Source organism: Puma concolor, chromosome D2 (assembly GCF_028749965.1).
Source record: "Puma concolor isolate L17-30 chromosome D2, mPumCon1.1.hap2, whole genome shotgun sequence".
NCBI classification, from domain to species: Eukaryota; Metazoa; Chordata; class Mammalia; order Carnivora; family Felidae; genus Puma; species Puma concolor.
The window spans coordinates 58602239-58630140 of record NC_141677.1 but is presented as its reverse complement, the minus strand read 5'-3'; the positions used below and the strand labels follow the sequence as shown (position 1 = coordinate 58630140).

The 27902-nt window shown below is 37.2% G+C and overlaps 1 protein-coding gene and 1 long non-coding RNA gene across 3 annotated transcripts in view; one reads left to right on the top strand and one right to left on the bottom strand.

Annotated features, from left to right (window-relative positions):
* The window catches only part of HPSE2 (heparanase 2 (inactive)), a 663646-nt gene that overhangs the window by 464340 nt on the left and 171404 nt on the right, over nt 1-27902 (top strand). The window lies entirely within an intron of this gene.
* On the bottom strand, nt 640-26901 carry LOC147576106 (uncharacterized). The gene is made up of 2 exons (XR_015242007.1): nt 26783-26901; nt 640-834 (listed from the first exon to the last, which is right to left on the bottom strand). It is a non-coding gene; the product is annotated as an uncharacterized LOC147576106 (long non-coding RNA).

Below are 27902 nucleotides of genomic sequence, written 5' to 3'. Positions count from 1 at the left end.
CTCCAGACAGGGCAAAATCAGTGGTATCACCAGCAGCAGCAATCTTCCTTTGCTTAAGAAAACCAACCTAGTGAGGGAGCAGTCTATGGGCTGGTGGAACTCAAAATCTCAGGAAGGACCTCTAAATCTAAAGAGATTTCCCAGATCCTTATCCACTTATCACAGGAGCCAAATCTCTAGTGCTGTTTCTTTGGGTATAGGGTACCTTTTAAGGTAATCAATCCTTTTATAATTCTGATGAAAACTATCGATTTTCTTAGAAAAATGCATGTGTATACGCCGAAATACACACACAGTTTTAGACAAGATTTCAAGGCTTTTATGGATTCCTTGAAGCCCATCCTTGGACCTCATAAGGAATCCAAAGACCCTATGTGAAGAACTAGGTTTGGACATCTCTTCCTCCTGCCCTCACACCACACTACTAACTCATGCCCCCAAGTCCTCATTTAAACTGCTTTTGAAGTAGAACACATAAAGGCCCAACGATCATAATGTAAATTAACTTATTCTTGTGTAACAAGAGACAGAAAAGGGTTGTGGTTCTTTCTTAGTCCCTCCTCCATTACTTCACATAGTGTTTTGTATGCGATTAGTGTTCACTAAATCATGAGAGAGAAATGGAGAAGACACACGGAAGACACATATGACTATCTGAAGACATTTTATTTTATCTTATTTTATTTTTCCTGGACCAGAGTTTGGGTGTGAGAGAACAAAAGGCACCGAGATGTTTGTCAAAGATCATGATCCATACAGTTTTATGAATTTCTCCCTCAGATTCATGGGATATTTTTAGCTGGCACATTCTCCTTCCAACACTCCTGGGAATATCTGTAAGAACAAAGCATTTTTCCTGCAGTTGTACTAAGAATTTTAATTAACAGAAAACAACGCACAGCCCAAATATCAGATTTAGTGGACAGATTGCAAAAAGATGCTGATTAATCCGGCATAACCTCATTTTTCAGAATCTATTCAATTAACAGTTGCTTTTTGCTCACTTGCTTCTGTACTCAACTTCAGTTTTCCAAGAGCTACACTGTGAGTGAGTGTAGCAGACAGACAGGAAAATCCTCTTGACTCCCTCCCAGTCTCATCACTTCCTCTTCTCTCCCCTCAGTGCTGTCTCTACCTCCCTTTCCTCAGATTATAATCATTTACTGCCTCCTGGAACCCTCAAGTCATGTGGTAGCTGTTGCTTGTCTCCTGTGCTCTCTGCCCAAGGCACACACATTATTGAAGTTACAATTGCATTGTCTCCAGGAGGAAGGGAATTGATATATTTTTGTAGGAAATTGTTATTTTATTTCACTTCTTTACTTCTCAACTTCTTTGGAACTCTTAGAGCTTCTCAACCCACTCAATCTTCCCAATGCCCTACCCAATTTTATTTCATTGTTGAATCACTGTCTTTTAAATTGTTGTATTGTTTTGTAGTACAGAAGAAATACCATCCTACTTGAAATCCAGAGATCTTAGGTTTCTACCTATAATCTGCTATTAACAAGTTGTAGAGCCTTAGGCAAATCAATTTAATTTTTCTGAGCCTTCACTTCTTCATCTGTAAAATGAGGGTAACATCATATACCTTGTAGCATAATTGTAAGAGAAAAGGGAGATAACACGTTAAAGTATTAGGTTGAGCCATATAAAATTGCCAACGTTGACTGTTCTTGACCCACAAGAAGGGCAATTTCGTGTGGTTCAACCTAACATCAAATACAGACCATTGTAAATGGAAGACATTTGACAAATGTTGAATGTGAATCTGTCTCAACTGGGAGAAAAGTGTCACAATGATAATACAGGGTTGTTTTTCAGAGACCTTCCCCGATCACACTGTAAAACACATGCTTTACTCCTGAAGCACACCTTTAACAAAGTGGTATGGGGAGACAGTTCACGTGAACTGTCTCCCCATACCTCGCCCCTGAGGATAAACCAACTCGCCCCTCCTACCCAACTCGCCCCTGAGGATAAAACACAAAGTTTCAAGGCCACAGTGTTTTCAGGATCTCCAGAAAAGAATAACTTCAAATACAATACCTTTAAAGTTTTCAACAGTCTTACCAAAGTTAGATTGTTATATAATTAATAAAAATTATGTATAGCACATGTATTAAGAGTATTGTTCCTGGAACTCTGCTTTTGGTCAAAACAATATTATTTTATTTTGTAGATGATGAAAAAGAGGTTGTAAAAGGTTAGAGCATTTAATCAGTTTATCTTTATAATCAATGCTTTTATTATCTTCATATATAATTATTTTATCTTTGTTATCTTTATTATAATTATAACTTTGCTTATAATTTATTATAATACATCTCTACTACTTTATAATTTATATTTATCATTAATTATACAACCATTTAGTATATTTAGTTACTAGCAGAGCATTTATTAGAACCTAGGTTTCTAGAATTTCATGTCTTCTTGTATTTCTTTACTCAGTTGGACACATACTTATTGAGTACCTGCTAGTTGACAGCTCTGTGCTCTTTCTGTTTAGTCCTGTGGTACAGTTTACTGGTTTGTATGCCAGTCGTGCTCTCCACCTGTGCCTGGGTTTACCCTGGAAAGGTCTATCTCTGAAGTTGTTTTTAGTCTGTGAAATTAGGTGCTTAAGCAGAGTCACCTCTAGGTTCCATTTTAGTTTTAGATACAATTCTAAGTAGAAGCAAGACAAGTAATTGCCAAATGTCACTATAATAATGATGCTGCTTTTTCATATTCCACCCAAAGAGGTGAAATAAGCATCTGTAAATGGCTTGGAAACAAGACTGGTTCACTGTCTAATCAATTTTGTGGTGACACAATGAGGTACTTTGTAATCAGGTATTACATTTACATTGGATTGAAGTAAATAAGGAGGTGAAGTAGAAGATAAAACAGCAGAAGAACAGGAACAGGAAAAAGATAGGAAAATGAAAACAGTAGGGAAATAACAATGCCCAAGTGTGCTTGCTGTCTTTATCTTTTGTCTCTGGTAGATTGAAACTGTTGAAACTATTTACGGTGCATTTTCTAAAAGGGCTTTTATTTTTGTTAGCATTCACTAGGAGGACAGTTAAAGGGAGATGAAAAGTGGGAATGCTAAAAACAAACTTACCCCTTAAAATGTGACCAGTTTTCCCACGGCTAAGCCTGCCTTTAGTATCCACATTAGGAGATGTTGGATTTGGGGAGAAATGCCACCTCCTTCGTATTAGCTGCAAATGTACCCACCTCAGGTGGTCCAGAATGAAAGTTTTACGTGTCCTAGAATGGTTTTTTAAAAATTAAATCGCTGGCTTACTTTATGTCCTCAAGTGGTAACTTAATTAACTAAAATGTGAAAAATCAAGGAGGCAGGAAATGATTATATTTCATGCAGGTCCCAAAAGCAGTTCGTGCCAACTCTTCTAATGTCAGTTGGCCATCAACCAGCATTTCAGGGCCAGCTGGCACTGTGACTAGTGCCTCTATGCCATGTATCTCAAGACCCCAGAACCTTCACAGTTAATTGACACACTTCTTGAATATTCTCATTGCCAAGGGCCCCAGGCTTGTACTTTTAGAGCCTTAGACATAAACTTTACCACCTGACTACTTTTAGAGCCTTAGACATAAACTTTACCAGCATGGTTTATCCCTTGCAGGGCTGGCTTCATGGCTTTGTGACCTATGCAGTCACTGAGGGCTCTGTGCTCAGAACGGCCTTGCATTTGGTTTAATGCTCTGTGTCACCTTTGAAATTCTTAAACAAAGGATCTTGCATTTTCATTTTGCACTAGACTCCACAAATTAGGTAGGCAGCCCTAATTTCTTATAACCATTTTTAGCCTTTTTTTGTTGTTGTTCTGTTTTAAAATTTTTATTAAAATGCTTGACTTTGTTGGGATTATTATCAAATATCTATCCAACCTGGTACAGCAAGGGGCATGAAGGAATAAGAAGTTAATAGCATGATTTAGTGTGATTCTGTTCTGCTTCCAAAATTTCAAGCACATTCCCCTTTCTGACTATTACTTCAGGTTAACCTTTCCTAAGTTGTTTTTACTTACAGAAACAGCCCTTTGCTTTCTTCCTGATGAAATTAATAGCTATCTGTGTCACATACTTTATTATGTGCCTTGTACTTCATGTTTATCATCTCACTTAATCCTCACAACCACCATGGAATGTTGCTACTGTTTTCCCCTTTTTAACAATGAGGAAGGCAAGGCTCAGGATTTAAAGCTACCTCGGTCTGATTGTTTGTTTGCATCCCCAGTATCCTGTTACTTGAATGTCCTTTTTTATGTAAGACCAATATTTAGTTCTACTTGAGTCCTCTCTGAATGTCTCTCAACCCTGACCTCTTTCACTTTCTTTGTCTTGTCTCCTATCTTTTCTCATATTCTTGTTAATTTTTATTCCTCAGCTCCTACTCTTCCTCAGCCTGGACTCTCTTTCTTACTCGCTCTCTAGTCCCATTGAAAATTCTTTTTTATTTTAAGGATTTCCTCTACATCCTTAATATTTTCACAAATAATCCCTTTGCATTCTCACTTTTTGCAATTTTATGACTCTGATATCATGTCCTAAAGAATTTTGTAGGGGCACCTGGGTGGCTCAGTCGGTTAAGTATCCACTCTTGATTTTGGCTGGAATTATGATCTCACAGTCCTGAGATCCATCGAGCCCCACCTCAAGCTCCAGACTGGGCATGGAGTCTGCTTAGGATTCTCTCTCTCCTTCTCCCTCTGCCTCTCCCCTACTCACACTCTCTCTCTCAAAAAATAAAAAAAGAATTATGTAAACCAGGCATCACTGCAAGAAAGGATTAACTATTTTGCGTACATTGTAGAGAATATTATTCTCCAAAGTAAATGAATCAGTTACAGCAGTTTTAGTATCATAGTCATTGCATATTGATTGATCATTCAGCCAACAAAGCAGATTAGATGATGTAGAATTAATGGCTTTCCTACATTAAACTTATAAATATTTATCAAACACCCCTGCATACTAATATTTTTTAAGAAAATGTAGTTGTTATTAGCATTCAATTATTTAAATTCATTCAACAAAGTTCCTATTGATTATATTTAAGAACATTGTATACCTGGCCTACTGACTCTCACCTAGACTGTCAATAATCTACTAACTAGCTGCGTCTTTTCTCCCTGCCCCTTTTCTATCTCACGTCCCAGGCCCTTCCAATCAGTTGCCGGTTGTTTTGTTTGTTTGTTTGTTTGTTTGTTTGTTTGTTTGTTTGTTTTGAGAGAGAGAGGGCAAAAGTGAGCAAAGGAGCAGAGGTGGGGGTGGGGGTGGAGAGAACCCCATGAGGGGCAGAGAGAGAGAGAGAGAGAAAGAGGGAGAGAGAGAGATAGAGGCAAGGCTCACCAGAAGCAGGGCTTGAGCTCACCCGATGTAGGACTTGAACACCTGAACTGTGAGATCATGACCTGAGCCAACGTCAGATGCTTAACCGGCTGTGCCTTCCAGGTGCCCACCAGTTATTTTTCTAAAATACTATCTGGTTATGTCGTTCTTATGTTTAAAAACAGTGATTCACTTGGTGTCTATTTAATGAACACCTAATATGTGCCAGACACGTGATAGACACTAAGAATACAATAGAGAACCAAATAGGCAGAAGAACTTGCTGTCATGGTGATCACATTCTAAAGATAACTTCCTATTTTCTCCTTGGTAATGTTAACACTTTAGAACAACATACAGAGTTTATCATAATCTAAATGCCACTTAACTTTTCAGATCTGCCCCTCTCTGTTCTTCTACCTTTCTTACCCTGGGGCATGTTGTGCTCCATTTGGGGCAATGGTTCTTTTTCCACAGCATGCATGTTCATATAGTGCTATTTCTTCTCCCTGGGATGCCTTTCTTTCCCTTCTCTATCTTACAAAATCTTAGCTCTCCTTTATTTATTTATTTTTATTGTTTTAATTTTATTTTTTGTTTTTTTAAATTTACATCCAAATTAGTTAGCATATAGTGCAACAATGATTTCAGGAGTAGATTCCTTAGTTCCCCTTACCCATTTAGCCCATCCCACCTCCCACAACCCCTCCAGTAACCCTCAGTTTGTTCTCCATATTTATGAGTCTCTTCTGTTTTGTCCCCCTCCCTGTTTTTATATTATTTTTGTTTCCCTTCCCTTATGTTCATCTGTTTTGTCTCTTAAAGTCCTCATATGAGTGAAGTCTTATGATTTTTGTCTTTCTCTGACTGACTAATTTCACTTAGCATGATAGCCTCCAGGTTCATTGCAACGTAGTTGCAAATGGCAAGATTTCATTCTTTTGGGTTGCCGAGTAATATTCCATTGTGTATATATATACCACATTTTCTTTATCCAGTCATCCATCGATAGACATTTGGGCTCTTTCCACACTTTGGCTATTGTTGATAGTGCTGCTATAAACATGGGGGTGCATGTGTCCCTTTGAAACAGCACACTTGTATCCTGTGGATAAATGCCTAGTAGTGCAATTGCTGAATCGTAGGGTAGTTCTATTTTTAGTTTTTTGAGGAACCTCCATACTGTTTTCCAGAGTGGCTGCACCAGCTTGCATTCCCATTAGCTCTCCTTTAAAGTTAAGTTCCCATGTCACACTTTCAACTTCTTTAGTAAGCCTTTCTTAACTAATCTACCTCCCTCAACGTAGTAACTATTGATTTGTAACTTCCTCTTTCCCTTTCCTTTCTTGCTTTTTGAAACTGGAGCTTGTTCTTAAGGACTAAATTTAAAGATTCACAGAAAAATAAAAGAAGTAGTGGGCAGTACTATATTATTTGAAGATTGTTTATTCTCAATCAGTTGATTAACACTGGATGATATAGAGGGGTATTAGACAAGGTCCCATCTTCTAAGAAATTTACAATGTAGTAGGGAACATACAGTTCTTTACATGAAACTATAGCAAGAAATACAAAAGAGTAAATAATGGAGTGCTAATTTTGATGCCCCTAACTCCAGGCAAGAAATTAATGACCCCATTTTACAAGTGGGGTAAGTAAGGCCCAAAGAGGTTATGTGGTCTACTCAAAGTCATGGGACCAAATAGTAACAAGACAGACCAGAACCCAGGATTTTTCCCTCCTTGTACAGAACACTTTGTCCTACACTACCATCATTCAATCCATCACCAAATCCTCTTAGTTCTACTTTCAAAATATATCTAGATTCCAAACCCTTCTAACCATTTCCACTAATACTACCAAAATTCAAAACAATTTTTATTTTTCCCCAGACTATTGCAAGATCTCCTTGTTCTTCCTATAGCTTATTTTCAATAAGCAGCTAGAGGTATCCTACCATTTCTCTGCTCAAAATCCTTCAGTGTCTCTTCATCTGACTTAGAACTAAAGCCCTTAAGTTGACCTATAGGCCCAAGTTAACTGGCTCTCCTACTACTACCCTCCTACCCCCTGTGCAGTTCTCCTCCCTTGCTTACTGTTCCTTGAACATGACAGTCACGTTCTCATCTTTGGTGTTTGCATTTGCTTTTTCCTTTGTGTACAATACTCTTCCCCCAGAAATCTGCACGACTCTCATTTCTTTCAGGACTCTGCTCCAATGTCTGCTGACCAAAGTGGCCTTCCCTGGCTACTTTGTAAAAGAGCAATTTTCCCCCAGGCCAATACTCCTTGTAACTCCTTTATCCTGCTTTATTTTTTTCTTCATAACATTTATCCCCACTCTGACACATTTATTTATTTTCCCCCCTTCTAGAATGTAAGTTCCGTGAGAACAGAGGCATTAATTCATCTTACTCACTGGTATATCCCCAGTACCTAGAATGGTCTCTGGTACATAGTAGATCCTCAATAACGAATTGAATGAGAGAATGAAAGGATTATTGGTGAAGACTGGTGGCCTAGTCAAACTGGATTCCAATGTGCCCGGAACATGCCTTATGTTTTCTTGACTCTTAGAATGTCTAACATTCACACCTCTGCCATTGCATCTGCTCATCCTTTGTGACCAATATTAATTCTCACATCCTCTGTAAATTTCAAATGACCTTCATCTGTCTCTAACCTCCTGTAGTTAGCATGGGGCAATTTATTTGACAACTCATCATAACTTAGTCTCTTCAATCTTTTCTTTGGAGTTCTTTGAATCTTTTAAAATTTATTTTACAAGTTTATATCATCTTCCTAGAGAGATTAGTGTTTAAAACAAGCTGTTCAAGCATGTGCTAGATGCTGATGATGCAGATGAGGTCCAAAGCCATCTGCTGGACTTCCTCTTGTTCTCTCTTACTTGGGAAAGCCTATCTTTTTTTCTACTCAGGCCTTCAACTGATGGGATGAGGCCCACCGACATTATAGAAGACACTCTACTTACTCAGAGTATACCAATTTAAACGTTAATCTCATCCAAAAATACTCAACAAGTTAACACATAAAATTAACCATCAATATCTGAAAAAAGTCACCCCATTATTAAACAAGTTTGTGAAAGCCTGGATTAATTACTTTTTGTTCATTATGGTCTTCTCAGAATCTAGTTTGGACTATCAAGTTGCAGGGTGTACACCCTTTGGGACTAGTGTTCCATGCATGTACTTTGGGAAAATGCTAGACTGGGGTGCCTGAGTGGCTCAGTCGGTAACTGTCCTACTTCTGCTCAGGTCATGATCTCCTGGTTCGTGAGTTCGAGCCCCGCATCAGGCTCTGTGCTGACAGCTCAGAGCCTGGAGCCTGCTTCAGATTCTGTGTCTCCCTCTCTCTCTGCTCCTCCCCTACTCACACTCTGTCTCTCTCTCAAAATAAATAAATAAATAAATAAATAAATAAATAAATAAATAAACATTAAAAAAAAATGCTGGACCAAATGGTCATTAAGATTTTTTCCATTTCTAAAAGGTCAAAATACTAACTGATTGCTCAAGGCCACATGGCTGCATAGTATTAGAGCTTAAAACAAAACTTAGTTCTCTTAGAAATCCATTGCACAAGGCTATTTATTGCAGCTTTGTTTGTAATAGCAAAAGATTGAAAAGAACTTAATGGTTTATTAGGAAGGAATTGGTTAAATGAAAATCATGGTATATGCATGGTATTATATACCATATAGCTTAAAAAAGAAAGAGGACGTTTTTTGTATACTAATATGATACAATTCCCAAAGTGTATTATTTAGGTGAGAAAAAGAAAGCTAACAACAATGTATCTAGAATACTATCTTTTGTGTAAAAATGTGTGCGTAGAGAAGAAGTAAATATATGTTTTACTTAACATTATTGATAACATTTTTTTTGCCTCCTAGGGAGAGATTTGGGTCACTAGGATATAGAGGTGGGAGGGAGGCTTTTCACCATACACCCTTTGTTCCTTTTGATTTCTGAACCCTGTGAATCTAGTACCTATTTAAACAAAACTTGAATAAATGAAAAGCAACTTCAAGTGATTATAGTGAAGCAGGGATGTGAAAACCACTGGTCCGTATGTTGTCCTCCTAGACCAGAACCCCTTGAGCCTTCCATTATTCAAGTTTTATCATGCTACCTCCAGTGACTTTCCTTATGCATCCTTTGAAAAAGTTAATTATGCTCCCCTCCCTTTCACACAGGCTTATGATTCCCAAGGCAGTACCAGTACTGGTTATTCTGTCTCCCAGACCCAATACAACCTGGGAGGAAGGCTGTATCAGGGCAAAGAGGACCCAGGGAATGGCTAGCAGCCAAAATTCAAGGTGGGCATGCCAACATGAGCCCTGGTCTCTGGTGCCAATTCAGTGCACTCCTTCCTTGCATTTCAACCTTCTCCTCTGGAAACTTGGGATGATAGGGCCTGACTTACTTGTATCATGAAAGTTTTGAGGTTCAAATGAGACTATAGATGAAATGTGCTTGGCAAACACAATGGGTTCCATATATATGGAAATGAGAGATTTGTTGTGGAGAGTAAACTACTACAGGTACATCTATTAACATGACAGTAAAGCACCACTGTTCCTGGTGACTGCATCACCATTCCTCATAAAGGAAGCAGAAAGTGGCCACGTCTTCTTCAAGCTCTGGAATCTGAGTGTATAAGAGATATTATGGGGAAGCTGAAGCCCAGAGACACTGCTGATGCCAGGAATTACCTCCCCTGTTCAAATGAATTCACTTGCCACCCCACTGCCAAGGTCTTTCCTGTGGCCAAGAGAGGCTGTGGTGTGTAAAGGGTGACTTTTAAAAGCTGCCTTTTTAATAGGGGTGGAATAATTTTAGAATTAGAACATGGAATTATCTTCAGAGGGGTTGGAAGGAAGCCCAGTAATGAGTTGTATGACCTTGGACCAATGATTTACTCTCTCTGGGTCTCAGTTTCCAAGTCTGTAAATGAGAAGGTCCTTAGGACCATGTAGTTCTTTCCAGTTCTAAAGTGAGAAAACTACCCAGCAAAACTGGAAAAAAGAAAACAGAAACTCTAGACATCTGTGCAGTTCTTCACTCAAATTGTCATCAAATTTAAAAAATAAATTTGCAGTGAGAAAATAGTGCTGAGAACCTCTGCAGGATCAGCTCTGTCTTGTTCATTAATACATGACCATTCTTTGCCCCTCATGTGTACTTCAATTCGATCTGCCCCACGAGCAGCACTTCCTCTTTTCATTGAGACAAACAAATAAATAACCAGTCTAGTAGCCAAGAATGAAATTAGTAGCAGGCAGAACAAATTAATTTTAAAGACTCTGCGACCAAATTTTAATTGAACTCATAACTTCCCTGTTCTTAGCCCATAATGCCTCACAAGTACTCAGTGGAGTTGGCCACATCTAGCTCCCAGGGAGGAAAATGCTAACAGTTGGCATCTATTGTCAGCTCTCCATTCCACCCTTAGAAAAGAACCCATTTCCTTATAAAATTTCTATTTCACTTTGGCCTGTGTTTTGTTTGTTTGTTTTCTTTAACTTTAAAATTTTTTGTGTAGAAGTTTGTTCCAAGGAGACTCTTTATTGACTCTTTTTCTAAGATGAGAGGGTGGTTTATTATAAATTAAAGAGCCATTCATAGGGTCCTCTGACTGTCTTATTTTATAAGTCTGAAATAGCAGCAGAAATGATTATATGAAAAATTACTGTATCCATAATCATAATTAATAAGTATTAAAATGTTTTAAAGTTTCACTTATGATATTTTTATATAAAACGAAACATCACAGATATGAAATTGAAGTCAACCTGTTCTGCTAATTAGTCTCATGAATTCCCAGGGATAACCACTTATGCAACTTTAGATTGCATGCTGCCAGACTATATTTATTTTTATATTTTTACTAAAGCCAGGAAAATCTCTAAAGTATCTATTGTTTTGCTTTATGTGCTCTAAAGATGTACATAAATTATATCATTGAAAATTATATATAATTATATAAATATGAAGTAAAAAGCCTGCTTATTCTGCAAATTGCTTTCTTTGCTCAACATGTTTTTAAGAGCTATGTGTATTATTCCATATACATTTATTTCATTTATTTTCTCTTCTGTACAGTATAATGAAAACCATTTCCTATCATAAGATCATAACGATTTATTTTTTCCTTAGATTTTTAAAGTTTTTTTAATGCTTAGGTCTAATTCCATCTTGAATATATTTTTATTTATGAATATGTATTAAAAATCTGATTTCATAATTTTCTTCATCTAGTTTCTGTGCATTTGGATAGATTAATTACCAAAGATCTTACAGGTTTGCTAGTGTTGTGAATGTCATCTTTTTAATACATTTTCTAATTAGTTGTATTTAGTATTTGAGAACACTGTAGATTTCATATGTTCGTCTTTTAAGTAGCTACTGTGATAAATTTTATCACTAGTTACCAAAATTTTTCAATGATGTCTTTTAGATTTTCTATTGCAAATAATGATACATTTGTTTTTTTCTTTCCAATAGCCGTGTGCTTTTCTTTTTAATTTTTATTTTTTGAACTAGTTAATAGACCCTTCAATACAGTGTTAAATGGTAAGGACGGTAGAAGGCATCCTTGTCTGTTCTTCACTTGAATGAGAATGACTTAATTTTCATCATAAAGTATGTTTTCTCTGGATTTTTGGTAGACGGTCTTTATCAGGCTCAGAAGATTTAACATCCAGGTCCATTATTAGAGTGGTTTTATTTATTTATTTTTTAAGTAATGGAAATCGCAAATTTTCTTCCACTTTTTTTTTGATCCCCAATTGAATTTTTAAGAAAATGGTTAATAGATTTTTTTAGTACATTTTTAGATTTACAGAGCAATTGCTCATAGTACATGGAATTCCCTATACCTGCCCATTCCCACTTACCTCTCCCCACACAGAGTTTCCTCTATTAACATCTTGCATTAGTGTGGCACTTTTTTTTTATGGTTAATGAATCAATATTGACACATTATTCTTAACTGCAGTCCATAATTTAAAATAAAACTCACTCTTTATAAAGTTCTATGGGTTTTGACAGATGCATAAAGACACAGATCCACCATTACAGTTTCATATGGAACAGTTTTAATGCCGTAATAATCCTCCAGGTTCCACGTGTGCATTCCTCCACTCCCTCCCACTGAATCTCTGGCAGTTGTTGCTCTTTTAACTGCTTCTGTTTTCTGCCTTTTCCAAAAATGTCATGTACTTGGAGTCACACAGTATGTAGCCATTTCAGACTGGCTTCTTTCACTTGACAATATGCATTTAAGATTCTTCCATGCCTTTTCTTGGCTTGGTTGCTCATTTCTTTTTGTCACTGAATACTATTCCTATTCCACTATATGGATGTACCACAGTTTGGTTATCCATTCGTTTATGGAAAGACATCTTGGTTGCTTCCAGTTTTTGGTGATTATGAATAGGCTGTTATAAACCTTTTTGTATAACTTTTGTTCTGTTTTGTTTTTATCTTTTATTTTCTTTTGTTTTAATTTTTCAAATGTTTGTTTATTTTTGAAGGAGAGAGAGACAGAATGTGAGCAGGGGAGGGGGCAGAGAGAGTGGGAGACACAGAATCCAAAGCAGTCTCCAGGCTCTGAGCTGTCAGCACAGAGCTCAATGCAGGGCTCGATCCCACCAGACTTGAGATCACAACCTGAGCCGAAGTCAGATTCTTAACTGACTAAGCCACCGAGATGCTCCTGTTTTAATTTTTTAATTATTATTTATTTATTTTTTTAATTTACATCCAAGTTAGTTAGAATATAGTGCAATACTGATTTCAGGAGTACAGTCCAGCAATTCATCCCCAATGTATAACACCCAGTGCTCTTCCCAACATGTGTCTTCCTCAATGCCCCTTACCCATTTAGCCCATCCCATCATCCACAACCCCTCCAGCAACCCTTAGTTTGTTCTCTATATTTAAGAGTCTGTTATGTTTCATCCCCCTCCCTATTTTTATATTATTTTGGCTTCCCTTTCCCTACGTTCATCAGTTTTGTATCTTAAATTTCACATATGAGTGAAGTCATATATTGTCTTTCTCTGACTGACAAATTTCGCTTAGCATAATACCCTCTACTTCTATCCACATCATTGCAAATGGCAATATTTCGTTATTTTTGAATGCTGAGTAATACTCCATTGTACACACACACACACACACACACACATACACACACACACATCTTCTTTATCCATTCATCTGTCAATGGACATTTGGGCTCTTTCCATACTTTGGCTATAGTTGATAGTGCTGCTATAAACATTGGGGTACATGTGTCCTTTTGAAATAGTACACCTATATACTTTGGCTAAATACATAGTAGTGCAGTTGTTGGGTTGTAGGGTAGCTCAATTTTAATCTTTTGAGGAACCTCCATATTGTTTTCCAGAGTGGCTGCACCAGTTTGCATTCCCACCAGTAGTGCAAAAGAGTTCCCCTTTCTTCACATCCTCACCAACATCTGTTGTTGCCTGAGTTATGAATGTTAGCCATTCTGACTATTGTGAGGTGGTATCTCCTTGTGGTTTTCATATATATTTCCCTAATGATGAGTGGTGTTAAGCATTTTTTCATGTGTCTGTTAGCCATCTAGATGTCTTCTTTGGAGAAGTGTCTGTTCATGTCTTTTGCCCAATTCTTCACTGGATTATTTGTTTTATGGGTGTTGAGTTCGATAAGTTCTTTATATATCTAGGATACTAACCCTTTATCTGATTTGTCATCTGCAAATATCTTGTCCCATTCTGTTGGTTACCTTTCAGTTTTGTTGATTGTTTCCTTCCCCGTGCAGAAGGTTTTTATGTTTATGAGGTCCCAATAGTTCCTTTTGGTTTTGTTTCCCTTGCCTCTGGAGACATGTTGAGTAAGAAGTTGCTGCAGTCAAGGTCAAAGAGGTTTTTGCCTTCTTTCTCCTCTAGGATTTTGATGGCCTCCTGATTTACATTTAGGTCTTTTATCTATTTTGAGTTTATTTTTGTGTGTGGTGTAAGAAAGTGGTCCAGGTTCATTTTTCTGCATGTTGCTGTCCAGTTTTCCCAACACTATTTTCTGAAGAGACTGTCTTTATTCCATTGGATAGTCTTTCCTGCTTTCTCAAAGATTAGTTGGGCATATATTTGTGGGTCCATTTCTGGATTCTCTATTCTGTTCCATTGATCTGAGTGTCTGTTTTTGTGCCAGTACCATACGGTCTTGATGACTACAGCTTTGTAATACATCTTGAAGTCTGGGAGTGTGATGCCTCCAGCTTTGGTTTTCTTTTCATGATTGCTTTGGCTCTTTGGGGTCTTTTGTGGTTCCATACAAATTTTAGGATTATGTGCTCTGTGTGAAGAATGATGGTGTTATTTTAATAGGGATTGCATTGAATATGTATATTGATTTGGGTATTAGACATTTTCACAATATTTGTTCTTCCAATCCATGAGCATGGAATATTTTTCCTTTTGTGTGTGTGTGTGTGTGTGTGTGTGTGTGTGTGTGTGTGTTTGTGTTTGTGTGCGTGTGCTTTGATTTCTTTTATAAGCTTTCTATAGTTTCCACTGTATAGATTTTTCACCTGGTTAGGTTTATTCCTAGGTATTTTATGGTTTTTGGTGCAATTGTAAATGAGATCAATTCCTTGATTTCTCTTTCTGTTGCATCATTATTGGTGTATAGAAATGCAACCAGTTTCTATGCATTGATTTTAAATCCTGCAGTTGGATTTAAATGGATCAGTTCTAGCAGATTTTTTGTGGAATCTTTTGGATTTACCACATAGAGTATCATGTTGTCTGTGAAGAGTGAAAGTTTGACTTACTCCTTGGAGACTTGGATGCCTTTTATTCCTTTGTGTTTTCTGATTGCCAAAGCTAGGACTTCCAGTACTATGTTGAACAACAGTGGCAAGAGTGGAAATCCCTGTCGTGTTCCTGACCTTAGCGGGAAGGCTCTCAGTTTTTCCCCATTGAGGATATTAGTGATGGGTCTCTCATATATGGCTTTTATGAACTTGAGGTATGATCCTTCTATCCCTACTTTCTTGAGGGTTTTTTATCAAGAAAGGATGCTGTATTTTGTCAAATGCTTTCTCTGTAACTATTGAGAGGATCATGTGGTTCTTGTCCTTTCTTTTATTAATGTGATGTATCACATTGATTGATTTGTGGATATTGAACCAGCCTGAATCCCAGGTATAGGTATAAGTCCCATTTATAAATCTTTTTATTGTTGGATCCAGTTGGCTAATATCTTGTTGAGGATTTTTGCATCCATGTTCATCAGGGAAATTGGTCTATAGTTCTCCTTTTTATTGGGGTCTTTGGTTTTGGAATCAAGGTAATGTTGGCCTCATAGAATGAGTTCAGAAGTTTTTCTTCCATTTCTGTTTTTTGGAACAGCTTAAAAAGAATAGGTATTAACTATTCTTTAAATGTTTGATAGACTTCCCCTGGAAAACCATCCAGCCCTGGACTCATGGTTTTTTGGAGATTTTTGATTACTAATTCAATTTCTTTACTGGTTATGGGTCTGTTCAAATTTTCTATTTGTTCCTGTTTAAGTTTTGGTAGTTTATATGTTTCTAGGAATTTTTCCATTTCTTGCAGATTGCCCAATTTATTGGCATATAATTGCTCATAATATTCTCTTATTATTGTTTGTATTTCTGCAGTGTTGGTTGTGATCTCTCCTCTTTCATTCTTGATTTTATTTATTTGGGTCTTTTTCTTTTTGGTCAAACTGGCTAGGGAGTTATCAATTTTGTTAATTATTTCAAAGAACAAGCTCCTGGTTTCATTGATTTGTTCTGCTTTTTTGTTCTGTTTTGTTTTGTTTTGTTTTGTTTTGTTTCAATAGCATTGATTTCTGCCTTAATCTTTATTTTTTCCCATCTTCTGCTGGTTTGGGTTTTTTTGTTGTTCTTTTTGCAGCTCTTAAAGTGTAAGTTTAGGTTATCTGAGACCTTTCTTCCTTTTCTAGGAAGGCCTGGATTGCTATGTACTTCCCTCTTATGACCACCTTGCTGCATCCCAGAGGTTTCAGGCCACGGTGTTATCATTTTCATTGACTTCAATGTACTTTTTAATTTCCTCTTTAACTTCTTGGTTAACCCATTCATTCTTCAGTAGGATGTTCTTTAATCTCCAAGTATTTGTTGTCCTTCCAAAAATTTTTTGTGGTTGATTTCGAGTTATAGTGTTGTGGTCTGAAAGTACGCACGGTATGATCTAGATCTTTTTGTATTTGTTGGGGGCTGATTTGTGTCCCTGTATGTGATATCTTCTGGAAAACATTCCATGTGCACTTGAGAAGAATGTGTATTCCTCTGCTTTAGGATAAAATGTTCTGAATATATCTGTTAAGTCCATCCTGTCCAGTGTGTCATTCAAAGCTGTTGTTTCCTTGTTCATTTTCTGCTTAGATGATCTGTCCATTGTTGTAAGCGGGGTGTTGAAGTCCCCTACTATTATGTTATTATTGTCAATGAGTTTCTTTGTTTGTGATTAATTGATTTATATATTTGGGTTCTTTTATGTTGGGGGCATAAATGTTGACAACTGTTATATCTTCTTGGTGGATAGACCCCTTAATTATGATATAAAGCCCTTTATCTCTTGTTACAGTCTTTATTTTTTTTTATTTTTTTTTATTTTTTTTTTCAACGTTTATTTATTTTTGGGACAGAGAGAGACAGAGCATGAACGGGCGAGGGGCAGAGAGAGAGGGAGACACAGAATCGGAAACAGGCTCCAGGCTCTGAGCCATCAGCCCAGAGCCCGACGCGGGGCTCGAACTCACGGACCGTGAGATCGTGACCTGGTTGAAGTCGGACGCTTAACCGACTGCGCCACCCAGGCGCCCCTACAGTCTTTATTTTAAAATCTGCATTGTCTCATATAAGTATGTCTACTCTGGCTTTCTTTTGTTGACCATCAGCATGATAGATTTTTCTCCATCCCTTTACTGTCAATCTGAAGGTGTCTTTATGTCTAAAATGGGTCTCTTGTAAACAGCATATAGATAGATAAGATGTTTTATTATCCATTCTGTTTCCTTATGTCTTTTGATTGGAGCGTTTAGCCCATTGACATTTAGAGTGAGTACTGAAAGATATGAACTTACTACCATTGTGTTGCCTGAAGAGTTGCAGTTTCTGGTGGTGTTCTCTGGTCCTTTCTAGTCTTTGTTGTTTTTGGTATTTTTTGCTTTGTTTCATCTTTTCTCCCTTCATAGAGTCCCCCTTACAATTTCTTGCAAGGCTGGTTTAGTGGTTACAAACTCCTTTAGTTTTTCTTTGTCTGAGAAACTGTATCTCTCCTTCTATTTTGAGTGACAGCCTTGCTGGATAAAGAATTCTTGGCTGCATATTTTTCCAATTCAGCACATTGAATATATCCTGCCACTCCTTTCTGGCCTGCCAAGTCTCTGTGGATAGATCTGTTGTGAACCTGATCAGTCTTCCCTTATAGGTTAAGTACTTTTTTTCCCTTGCTGCTTTCATAATTTTTTCCTTGTCTATGTACTTTTTGAATTTGACTATCATATGTCCCATTGATGGTCGGTTTTTGTTGAATCTAATGGGAGTTATATGTGCTTCCTGGATTTTGGTGCCTGTGTCTTTCCCCAGGTTACAAAATGTCTACTATGATTTGCTCCCATAAACCTTCTACCCCTTTTTCTCTTTCTTCATATTCTGGGACCCCTTTGATTTGAATGTTGTTCCCTTTCAATGAGTCGAGTTCTCTAATTCTTATATCATGCTCTTTTGCCGTAGTTTCTGTCTGGTTTTTTTTCTTTTTTTTTCTGTTTCATTATTCTCCCTAAGTTTGTCCTCTGTATCCCTAATTTGCTGCTCTGCTTCATCCATCCTTGCTGCCATGGTACCATTTGAGATTGCACCTCAGTTATAACATTTTTAATTTCATCCTGACCAGATTTTACTTTTTTTATCTACACAGAAAGAGATTCCATGCTTTTTTCAACCCCAGCTAGTATTCTTATTATTGTGATTCTAAATTCTGGTTCAAACATCTTGCTTATATCTGTGTTGATTAAGTCCCTAGCTGTCATTTCTTCCTGTTCTTTCTTTTGTGGTGAATTCCTTCATTTCATCACTTTGGGGGAAGTAAAAGAATTAATAAAGTAAAAAAATTAAATTAAAAAAATTAAAAACAACACACAAAAAAACAAATGAAGCTAGATCCTATGTGTGTTTTGGTCTGGTTGTTGAAAGAAGCTTGATAGAAGAGAGAAGAAAGGGAAAGAAAAGAAAAAAAGAAAAGAAAAGAAAAGGAAAACATTCGAATATTTTTAAATGTATACAATAAAATAGAATAAAATAAAATGAAGTATGTAAAATATACTAAAAACTTTACAAAAATATAGTAGACAAAAGTAAAAAAAAATCTTTTTGGTACAAACAGAAAATAAAAATAAATTTTTTAATCTTTCTGTATCCAAGAATAAGAAAAGAAAAAACATGAATAGATGAACCATCGAACAGAATGAAATCTGAACAAAATTACATCCAGTTTCCCCTAGAAGTTAAACTATGAAGCACTTTATAGTCCATACACTGAGCAGTGGGAGAGACTTGTGGTTGTCCTCTAGGGCTTGGTTTGTGCCTTGGACAGGACTTGGTGTAATGACTCTGTTCTCCACTAGGTGGAGCTGCTTAGCTTACTGGGGTGGTTCAGCTACCATGTGGCATGCCTACCAGTGTAGGCACATCTGCAGGGGAGGTGAAAATGGCATCACATAGCTTCCTAGTCTCTAGCATCACAACACTGTGCTCATGACACCAGCAACCAAGCACCCCTCTTTGTCTCCAGCTTCCATCCACTCCCTGCTTCTACACTGTCCACAACCAAGTCATCAGTCTGCCATGTGGGCACCTCCTTCCCAAATTTTATCTCAAATGGGGCTGTTTCCAAACCCCTCATTTCTGAGGGCCCTGTGGCTTGAACCCATTCCAACCCTCTGGGAGAGGGTCTCAGCAAGCAATGGCCAGGTGCCGGCCCGCCCCCCAGAACACTTATGCCACCATGCCACTGCAGAGACCAAAAGACTGCACCTGGGTGGTAACCCACCTCTGAAAAATTTCCCATGATCATGTAGCAGCAGCATTTCAGGGATTATGGTAAGTCACAACACACATCTGGAGCCGGGCTTCACCACCCCCTGACGTCTTTGTTCCAACACCAGCAAAAGTGGCTGTAATTTGGGGTCCCCTGGGACCTTTGCCTATGGGTAGGCTGCATGGGCTCTAACACATGTCCTCCCAGTAGGGGAACCACCTCTCCCGGTGTGGCCCAAGGACCACTCAGACCTTCCTCTCTGCTCCTGGGGATTTGCCCTTCCCGCTTCCCATCAGAGCACCACCAGGTATTGAGCTGCGGAGTTTCTGACTCTGCACTCCTCTGTTTATAGAGTCCTAATGGTAATGAAACTTTCTCCTTTCTCCCTTTCTTGTTCAGTTCCTTGCACATGTTTCCACTCTTTCTTTCTCTCCAGCTGCTTTCAGGGGGAGTGCTTTTCCTGTACACTCCCCACTGTCTCTGTCTTCTCTCTGCAAGCAAAAACAGCTCCCCACCCTCCATGGCTTCTCTCTCCCCCAGTTCACCTCTCTGATCTGCATACCTGCAGAGTTCTATGGCTCAAGTGATGCATATTGTTGTGTTAGTCCTCAGATCAATTTTCTAGGTGTGCAAAATGGTTTGGTGCTGATCTAGCTGCATTTCAGGGATGAGACAAGCAGAGAATTTCCATACTGCTCCACCATCTTGGCCCCTCCCTCATTTCTCTGTATGTCCAATTTATTTTCTGTATCTATCAAGATGATCCTGTGGTTTTTCTCCCTTAATATGTTAAGATTGTATATTGTATGGACAGTTTTTGATATTGAACTATGCTTTTATTTATAGGATGAACCCTATCTATACTGGAGTGTTTTTTTAATACATTGCTGTATTCTCTGTGTTTATATATTTTTTTTTAATGTTTATTTATTTATATTAAGAGAGAGAGTGTGTGACCAGGGGAGGGACAGAGAGAGAGAGAGAGGGAGAGAGAATCCCAAGCAGGCTCCGATCTGTCAGCACAGAACCCGACATGGGGCTCTAACCCATGAACCATGAGATCATGACCTGAGCTGAAACCAAGAGCTGGACACTTAACCAACTGAGTTACCTAGGCATCCCCTCTGTGTGTTAATATTTTATTTAAAATTTTTGTTCCCATATTCATAAGCTAAATGATCCTGTAATTTTGTTTTCTTTTATTGTTGTTTACTGCCTTCAGAATCAGGGTTCTAGCATTCTAAAATGGTTTGAGTAGTTTTCCTTTTTTGTCTATCCTTTGCAGAAATGTATTTAATATAGGGATTATTTTTTCTTTAAGTATTTTGTTAACTTGTTTATTGAGAGCTTCTAATCTGGCCATGATGAAGTAGTTTGTATTGGACTGACCCTCCTACTAAAAACAACTCTAAAAGTTGATCAAATAATAAAATAATCTTTTGAAGGCACTGGACTATAACCAACACAGGGAGACTTGAGGGGCTGGTATCCTTAAAAGAAGGAAAATTCATGAAGTGAACCCCCTAGAATTTTTCCTAAAAATATTTCCATATTACAGCCTAGGGAAATAGAGTTTAAGCAGCAACAGCATTCTTACTAGGCTGGGAATTCAGAGTTAGAATTTGGGGCCATTGGAGTGCCTGGGTATTAAAGGGCAAAATTCCAGAGAAGAGCAAAACACAGAGAAGGAGCCAAAAAATGTGACAAAATTTCCACAAGTCATGGGCCACTTCTTCAGCTGCATGTACAAGTATACATGTACCCCTAGAAACCAAGCAAAAACCAACACCTGAGAGGCTAACATGCTGCACAAAGATTTCAGCAACCACAGGGTGATAAAGACACCAATTGGAGCTCAAGTCCTGTCAGTGTGTAGAGGCTTTAGTAAAGTCCCCTCATTTTTAGCTGTGGCTCTACAAGGCTTATACCTTAGAAGTAATGACTATGCCGGGGTGCCTGGGTGGTTCAGTCAGTTAAGCGTCCAACTTCGGCTCAGGTCGTGATCTCATGCTCTGTGAGTTTGAGCCCTGCATCGGGCTCTGTGCTGACAGCTCAGAGCCTGGAGCCTGCTTCCAATTCTGTCTCTCTCTCTCTCTCTGCTCCTCCCCCACCCACACTCTGTCTCCCTCTCCTTCAAAAATAAATAAACATTTAAAAAATTTTTAAAAAAGAAGTAATGACTATGCCTTAGAAGTAAGGACAGTGTCATAGAGTAAGGCAAATGTGAAGTAGACCAAACCTACTAAATAAAGCCTTAAACCAAGCTTCAACAGAATCAAGGTAATCTGCTGGTATTCTATATCCTTTCCAGAAGAAAACATAACTGTCTTTGGAGAATGGAAAATCATCCATACCCTTACATTTTTTTCATTTGTAACATCCAAGATCCATTTGAAAATTATAGGCATGCTAAAAAATAGAACTAAATTGTATGTACACACTCAGGTGAGCTTGGAATTTAAGTTACCAGACAAGGAACTTTAAATAACTCTGATCAGTATGTTCAGGAAAATGTGAATGAAAGATGAAAAGTAGAGAATTTTAAAAGAGAACTGAAATCTGTTTTACAAAAATCAAATGCACGGTCTAGAAGTGCAAACATCTCTGAAATTAAGAACCCTCTAGAGGTGTTTACCAGCAGACAGGTTATAGCAAAAACAAAAACAAAAACCATATGATTAATGAACTTGTGGCCAGATTAATAGGAAATATATTTCCTATTAATATAGGGGGAAAAAAAGAATGGTGAAAAATGAGTGCATGGAACAGGAGGGATACAGTCAACTTTTACTATACCTAGAATTAGAGTATCAGAAAAAGAGGAGAGAATGTAACAGAAGCAAGTTTTGAAGACAATGACCAAGAAAATGTCACAAATTCAAGAAGCTCACATCTTCAAAAAGTTAACCATAGAATTACCCTATGACTCAGCAGTTCCATTCCTAGTTATATACTGCAATGAATTTAAAACAGGTATTCTTCAAACTGTAAACAAGTGTTCTTAAAAACAAATACTTGTATGGAAATGTTTATAGCAACACTATTGACAATAGCCATAAGGTGGAAGCAGTCCAAATGGGCATGAATGGATGAATTGTGTAAACAAAATGTGGTATACCTGTTTGATGGAACAAGTACCTGATACCTGACACAACATTGGTGAACTTTGAAAACATTATGCTAAGTAAACGGAGCCAATCACAATGGATCACATATTGTATGGCTCCATTTATATGGAATGTCAAGAATAGGCAAACCCCTGGGGACAGAAAGATTAGTGGTTTCTAGGGGCTGGGGAAAGGGGGGAATGGGAAGTGACTGTTTAATGCATATGGGGTTTCCTATTGGGGTGAAAATGTTTTGGAACTAGATAGCAATGATGGTTGCACAACATTATGAATGTACTAAATGCCAACGAATTATAAACTGTAAAATGGCTAATTTTATGTTATGCAATTTTGCCTCAATTGAAAAACATTTAGAGAAGAAGCTTATTAATTTACAATAAGGATTCATTCATACAAAGAAAATCACACCTGAATAAATAATAGTTATACTGCTAGAAAGTAAAATTAAGTTTTTACTTACATTTTTACATTACTTAACATAATGTTTTCAAAGATCATCCATGTTGTGTCATATATCAGAACTTATTCCATAAAACAGGTATACCACATTTTGTTTACACAATTCATCCATTCATGAATATTTGGACTGCTTCCAATTTATGTCTATTGTCAATAGTATTGTTATTGAAACAAAAGTCATTTTATTATCTTCTAGTTTCTATAGTTTTTATTGGTAAGTCAAATGTGGTAATATGATCACTTTTTTGGAGGTAAAGGCTATTTTTTATTTGGCTGCTTTTAATATTTTTGCTTGATCCATAGCTCACACCATGAACAAAAAATATTAATTCAAGAGAGATCACAGGCCTACATGTGAAGGATAAAACAATAACACTTCAGAAGAAAATAGTATATGCTCATGACCTTGAAGTAAGCAAAGATATCTTAAGTAGGACATAAAAATCATTAACCCGGGAAAAAAGATTGAATAACTGGACTTCATATCAGTCAACAATGTTCATTAAATTAAAAAAAAGAAAGATGCCATACAAGAGTGGAAAGACAAGTCACAAACTGAGAGAAGTTATTGGCCATGTAAATATAACAAAAGATTTGCATGGAGAATATATAGGACATTCCTCCTAGTCAATAAGAAAAGAGAGTGAATTTGATCTTAAAAAAAAGCAGAAGACATGAACAAGTGCTTCACAAAATTCCCTGTTTCAGGTATGGAGCAACCCTCTGAGATTTCTGGTATAAGATGTGGCCCCCAATTCCTGCCCTTGTGGCCAATGCCTGATCCAGGTTCTCTTGATTCTATTCAATTACCATTCTGATTTTGAGTCCTTATTTACTGCTACTATTTGGGACTTTCCTTTCATTTCAAGTTTAGCTAATAGTCTTTGTTTTATTTGTACAGCATCTTTACATATTTAAGATCGGAGCAGGGATTCCTAGCATACACTCAGTCATGTGCAATTACTTAGAAGTCCAAATTACATTTTTATGAAGTCAGTTTAGATTACAGTGAGTGATATCGCCTTGAATTGTTTCTAGATTCAATACTTTATATTACTATAAATTATAGTGCACACAGTAGATTAGAAGAGTTCACAGAAAAGAAAGCTATTTAGAGTAGGAAGAGTGAAATAAATATGGGGGTTTATACAGCTGCTGGAAATGAGTGTTGGAAGGCCAAGTGTATTTTGAGCACCTTCTTTGCTGCTTGATCTTACTTTGAACACTTGCTGTTTGTCACTAGGGACCAGGTGGGCTTTTGTTTGTTTTATATAGGCAAAGTATCTAATAATTTATCATGCTCCACTGATTTGCAAAGTTTTGATCTACTCACAAATCATATTACCTGGGATGATGGTTAAAATGTAGATTCAGGGGCTTTGCCCAGGGTCACAGAATCTACATTTAGCATACTTTGTGTGATGATGATTCATATACTTATGTATGAAAATCATTACAGATAGGTACCAGAGCTAGGTATGTTAACCCTACTAATGGTGATTGTAAATCAACTGTGGGAAACCTGGCTGATAATGTTTAGTCCAAGAGGATAACTGGTACTTTTCTAGTGTTAGAGAATTTTAATTGTTTGGGGTGGCAGGGACTAGCAGCCTATGACCTGAAGGACAAATCCAGCCCATCATGGGTTTTTGTATAGCCAGTGAGCCTTACAAAATGCTATTTGCATTTATAAATACTTTTAAAAAATCAGAAGAAGAAGAAGAATACTTTGTGATGTGAACATTCTATGAAATTCAGATCCTAGTGTCCATCAGTAAAGTTTTATTGGAACACACTTATGCCTATGAAGTTATGAATTGTCTATAGCTGCTTTTGCATTACCAAATAAGAGTTGAGAAGTGGCAACAAAAACCAGATAGCCCCAAGGCCTAAGTTACTTATTACCTACCTTTTACAGAAAAAAATTGCAGGCCCCTTGGCAAAGCTATAGGCCTTCATGTACTATGTAGGCCTGTCAATCTCCCCATAATCCTAAATCAGCCTCCACTTCTCTATCAACCTCTAACCCTCTCCCCTCCTGCAACACTCCACACACACCCTGACAGAATGTCCTGCAGTGAATCTCTGGACTGCCTTCTTCATTGTGAAAGGAGAAAACAAAACTGCCCTGTTCTCATTCAGAAAGATCCCTTAAGTTCACTTACCTGTGAAGTATTCTGTGATCTTTGGAGAAAAAATGTTCTGGAAAGATCTGATTATATTAATTCAATTCCTACCAACTCTTGGGACCACTTATGAGAGCCAGCTCTAGCCCCAGGAAAACATAAAAATGTCTAAAAATTCTTAGAAGGGGAAATCCATTTACAACAAACTAAAGGTTAATAGATTCATGATTCAACCTCAAACTATATTATATCAAATAAAACATTTGACCTGACAAAGAATAGAGTGTTTTTAAAGTTGCTAGGAGAATAGGACTTCCTGAATTATTTGATAAAATTAAAGATGGATTTTGGAGAAAAGAAATAAAGCAGAAAATAAGACTAAGGGGCTTTGCTTTGCTTTGTATATATAGAGGACTAAATACATAGTTTATAAATTATTGAGTGTCTTTTCTTTTCTCACAGCTTCTTTCAGTCTTACTTCTGGTCACTTTTCTGTCTAAATAGAAAAATGAAAAAATAAATAATTGAGGAAATAAGAGTAAATAGAAAATTTAGAAGAATAATAAATCAGTGGGAAAGATTAACATTCTAAAATATGTATCAGCTGGTTTTATTCTCTTGTTAGTGATAGGCTACAAATTTGGTTCTGTGCTTCTAAGTAGGTAGCCAAAGCAAAATAGAAAACAAAACATAGTAGTCATAAGTCAAAAACTAAACTAATTTTTCATGAGAAACATCATTTTCCTGTTACTAAGCCTTGAGATAAATTTTTCTGGTAGGTCCTTATAAAAAGTGTAACATGTGGTGATATGGATACTGTTTTACACACACACACACACACACACACACACACACACACACACTAGACACTTTTTTCTATCCTATTCTTTCAAAGGCATGGATGCAAAACCCACATTAAGGAAAAACCATAGCATAGGGACTGAGGCAATGCAAAACAACAGTAATTTCCCAATCTCATCCATAAATGAGAGTGTGAAAAATCAAACCCAAATAGAAAACTTACATGAGACCTTTGGGCAAGTCATTTTCTTTTGATTTGCTCATATGTTGGATATATCCCTGTATACATTTTTTGGACAATATTGTATGAAAATACAATTTCATTAATATTAACTGAAATAGGATTCTCATATGTATTGAGGGGACCCCAGTGTTATTCCACTCTTTGTCAAAGAGGAGTCGTTGATCCTTGAATCTGGAAAGGGACTTAGAAATAATTTTGATCAAAATGGCAAATATGTGGCTTCATTCCCATGGCAGACATGACTAATTGATCACATTAATACACTGATTCACAATACAAGGTAGAGGGAAGGCTATTTCTCAACACCACCGTTAATGCTAGTACTGCCAAAAGATCAGTGCTGGCCTATAAAATAAGAATATTTTTAGTGGACTTCTGGTTTTAGCCCCAGCATGGAAAGAGCTTAGAAGTTTTTATTTTCATTCATTCAACAAGAAAAAGCTGAACAATTTGAAAATGAATGACTTTTCTTGGACCCATCAGAGAATTAAGATTATAGGGCAAACCACCACCCTGAAAATCTGAAAAACTAGGTGAATCCAGGGAATCACCAAAATTTGCTTACCTGGAACAGAAAATGCTGAAGCCACAAGCCTGTAGGAACACTTTAGTGGTAATTTTGATGAATTGTTAGAGACTTAGTGTAGACTAGCTTGAGAGTGGAGGCTATAGTCTCAGCACCACCCCCCCTCCACACCCCCCCCCCCCCAACACACACACATACCTTTTGTGGAATCCAGAATTTCCTAGTAGTTCTGGTAGGGGGAGGGTAAGAGTAATCATTATGAAATAGGACCAGAACATCCTCTCTATAACAAAAGCCAGCTGTCCAAGGGGAAAAACATAAACAGAACCTTATCCCAACTGGGGGAGGAATCCCTTTCACTGTAGCCCCTTTTAGCCTTTCTGTCTCCCCTAGAGGTAAAAAGCTATTCCACTGGAAAAAATTGTGAAGTTTATAGCCCAGAGATATAGACCCACTAAAAGACTAAGATTTACTTATAAAGTTAGAGAATACTTTCTTTCCTCTGTAGTCAACCACCTCACAAATAGGGTTCCAGTATAACAGTGAATTATAGCTGAAAAGGCTGAAAGATACAGACTCTCTGAGAAGTAATTAGGGAAGCCTGAAGTCAAGAGAGGACAATAAACAAGGACATTAGAGGAATTCAAAGCCTCTGATACCTACAGCTATAGCAAATATGAAACATAGTCCAACTTACAGTGCAAATCCTCACACTAAAGATCTGTTTATCTCAGTTCCTATTACCCATTTCAGCATGTTGACCTTTACCAGAAAATTACAAAGCATACCAAAGGGCAAGGAAAAAACATAGTCTTAACAAATAAAACAAGCATCATAACTAGACCTAGATATGAGCTGGAATTATTAGACAGGAATTTTAAAATTAACTATGATTCATATGTTAAGTGTTCTAATACAAAAAGTATGCAACATGCAAAATTGATGGATAATATAAGCAGAGAGATGGAAACTATACAAAAGAATCAAAAGTAAATATTGGAAATCAAAAGCACTGTAACAGAAATGAAGAATATCTTTAAGGTGCTCGTCAGTAGACTGGACATAGCTAAAGAATAAGTGAGTTTAAGGAAAGGCCAATAGAAATTTCCCAAACTGAAATGAAGAATGGAAAAAAAAAAAAAAACCAGAACATGTAAGA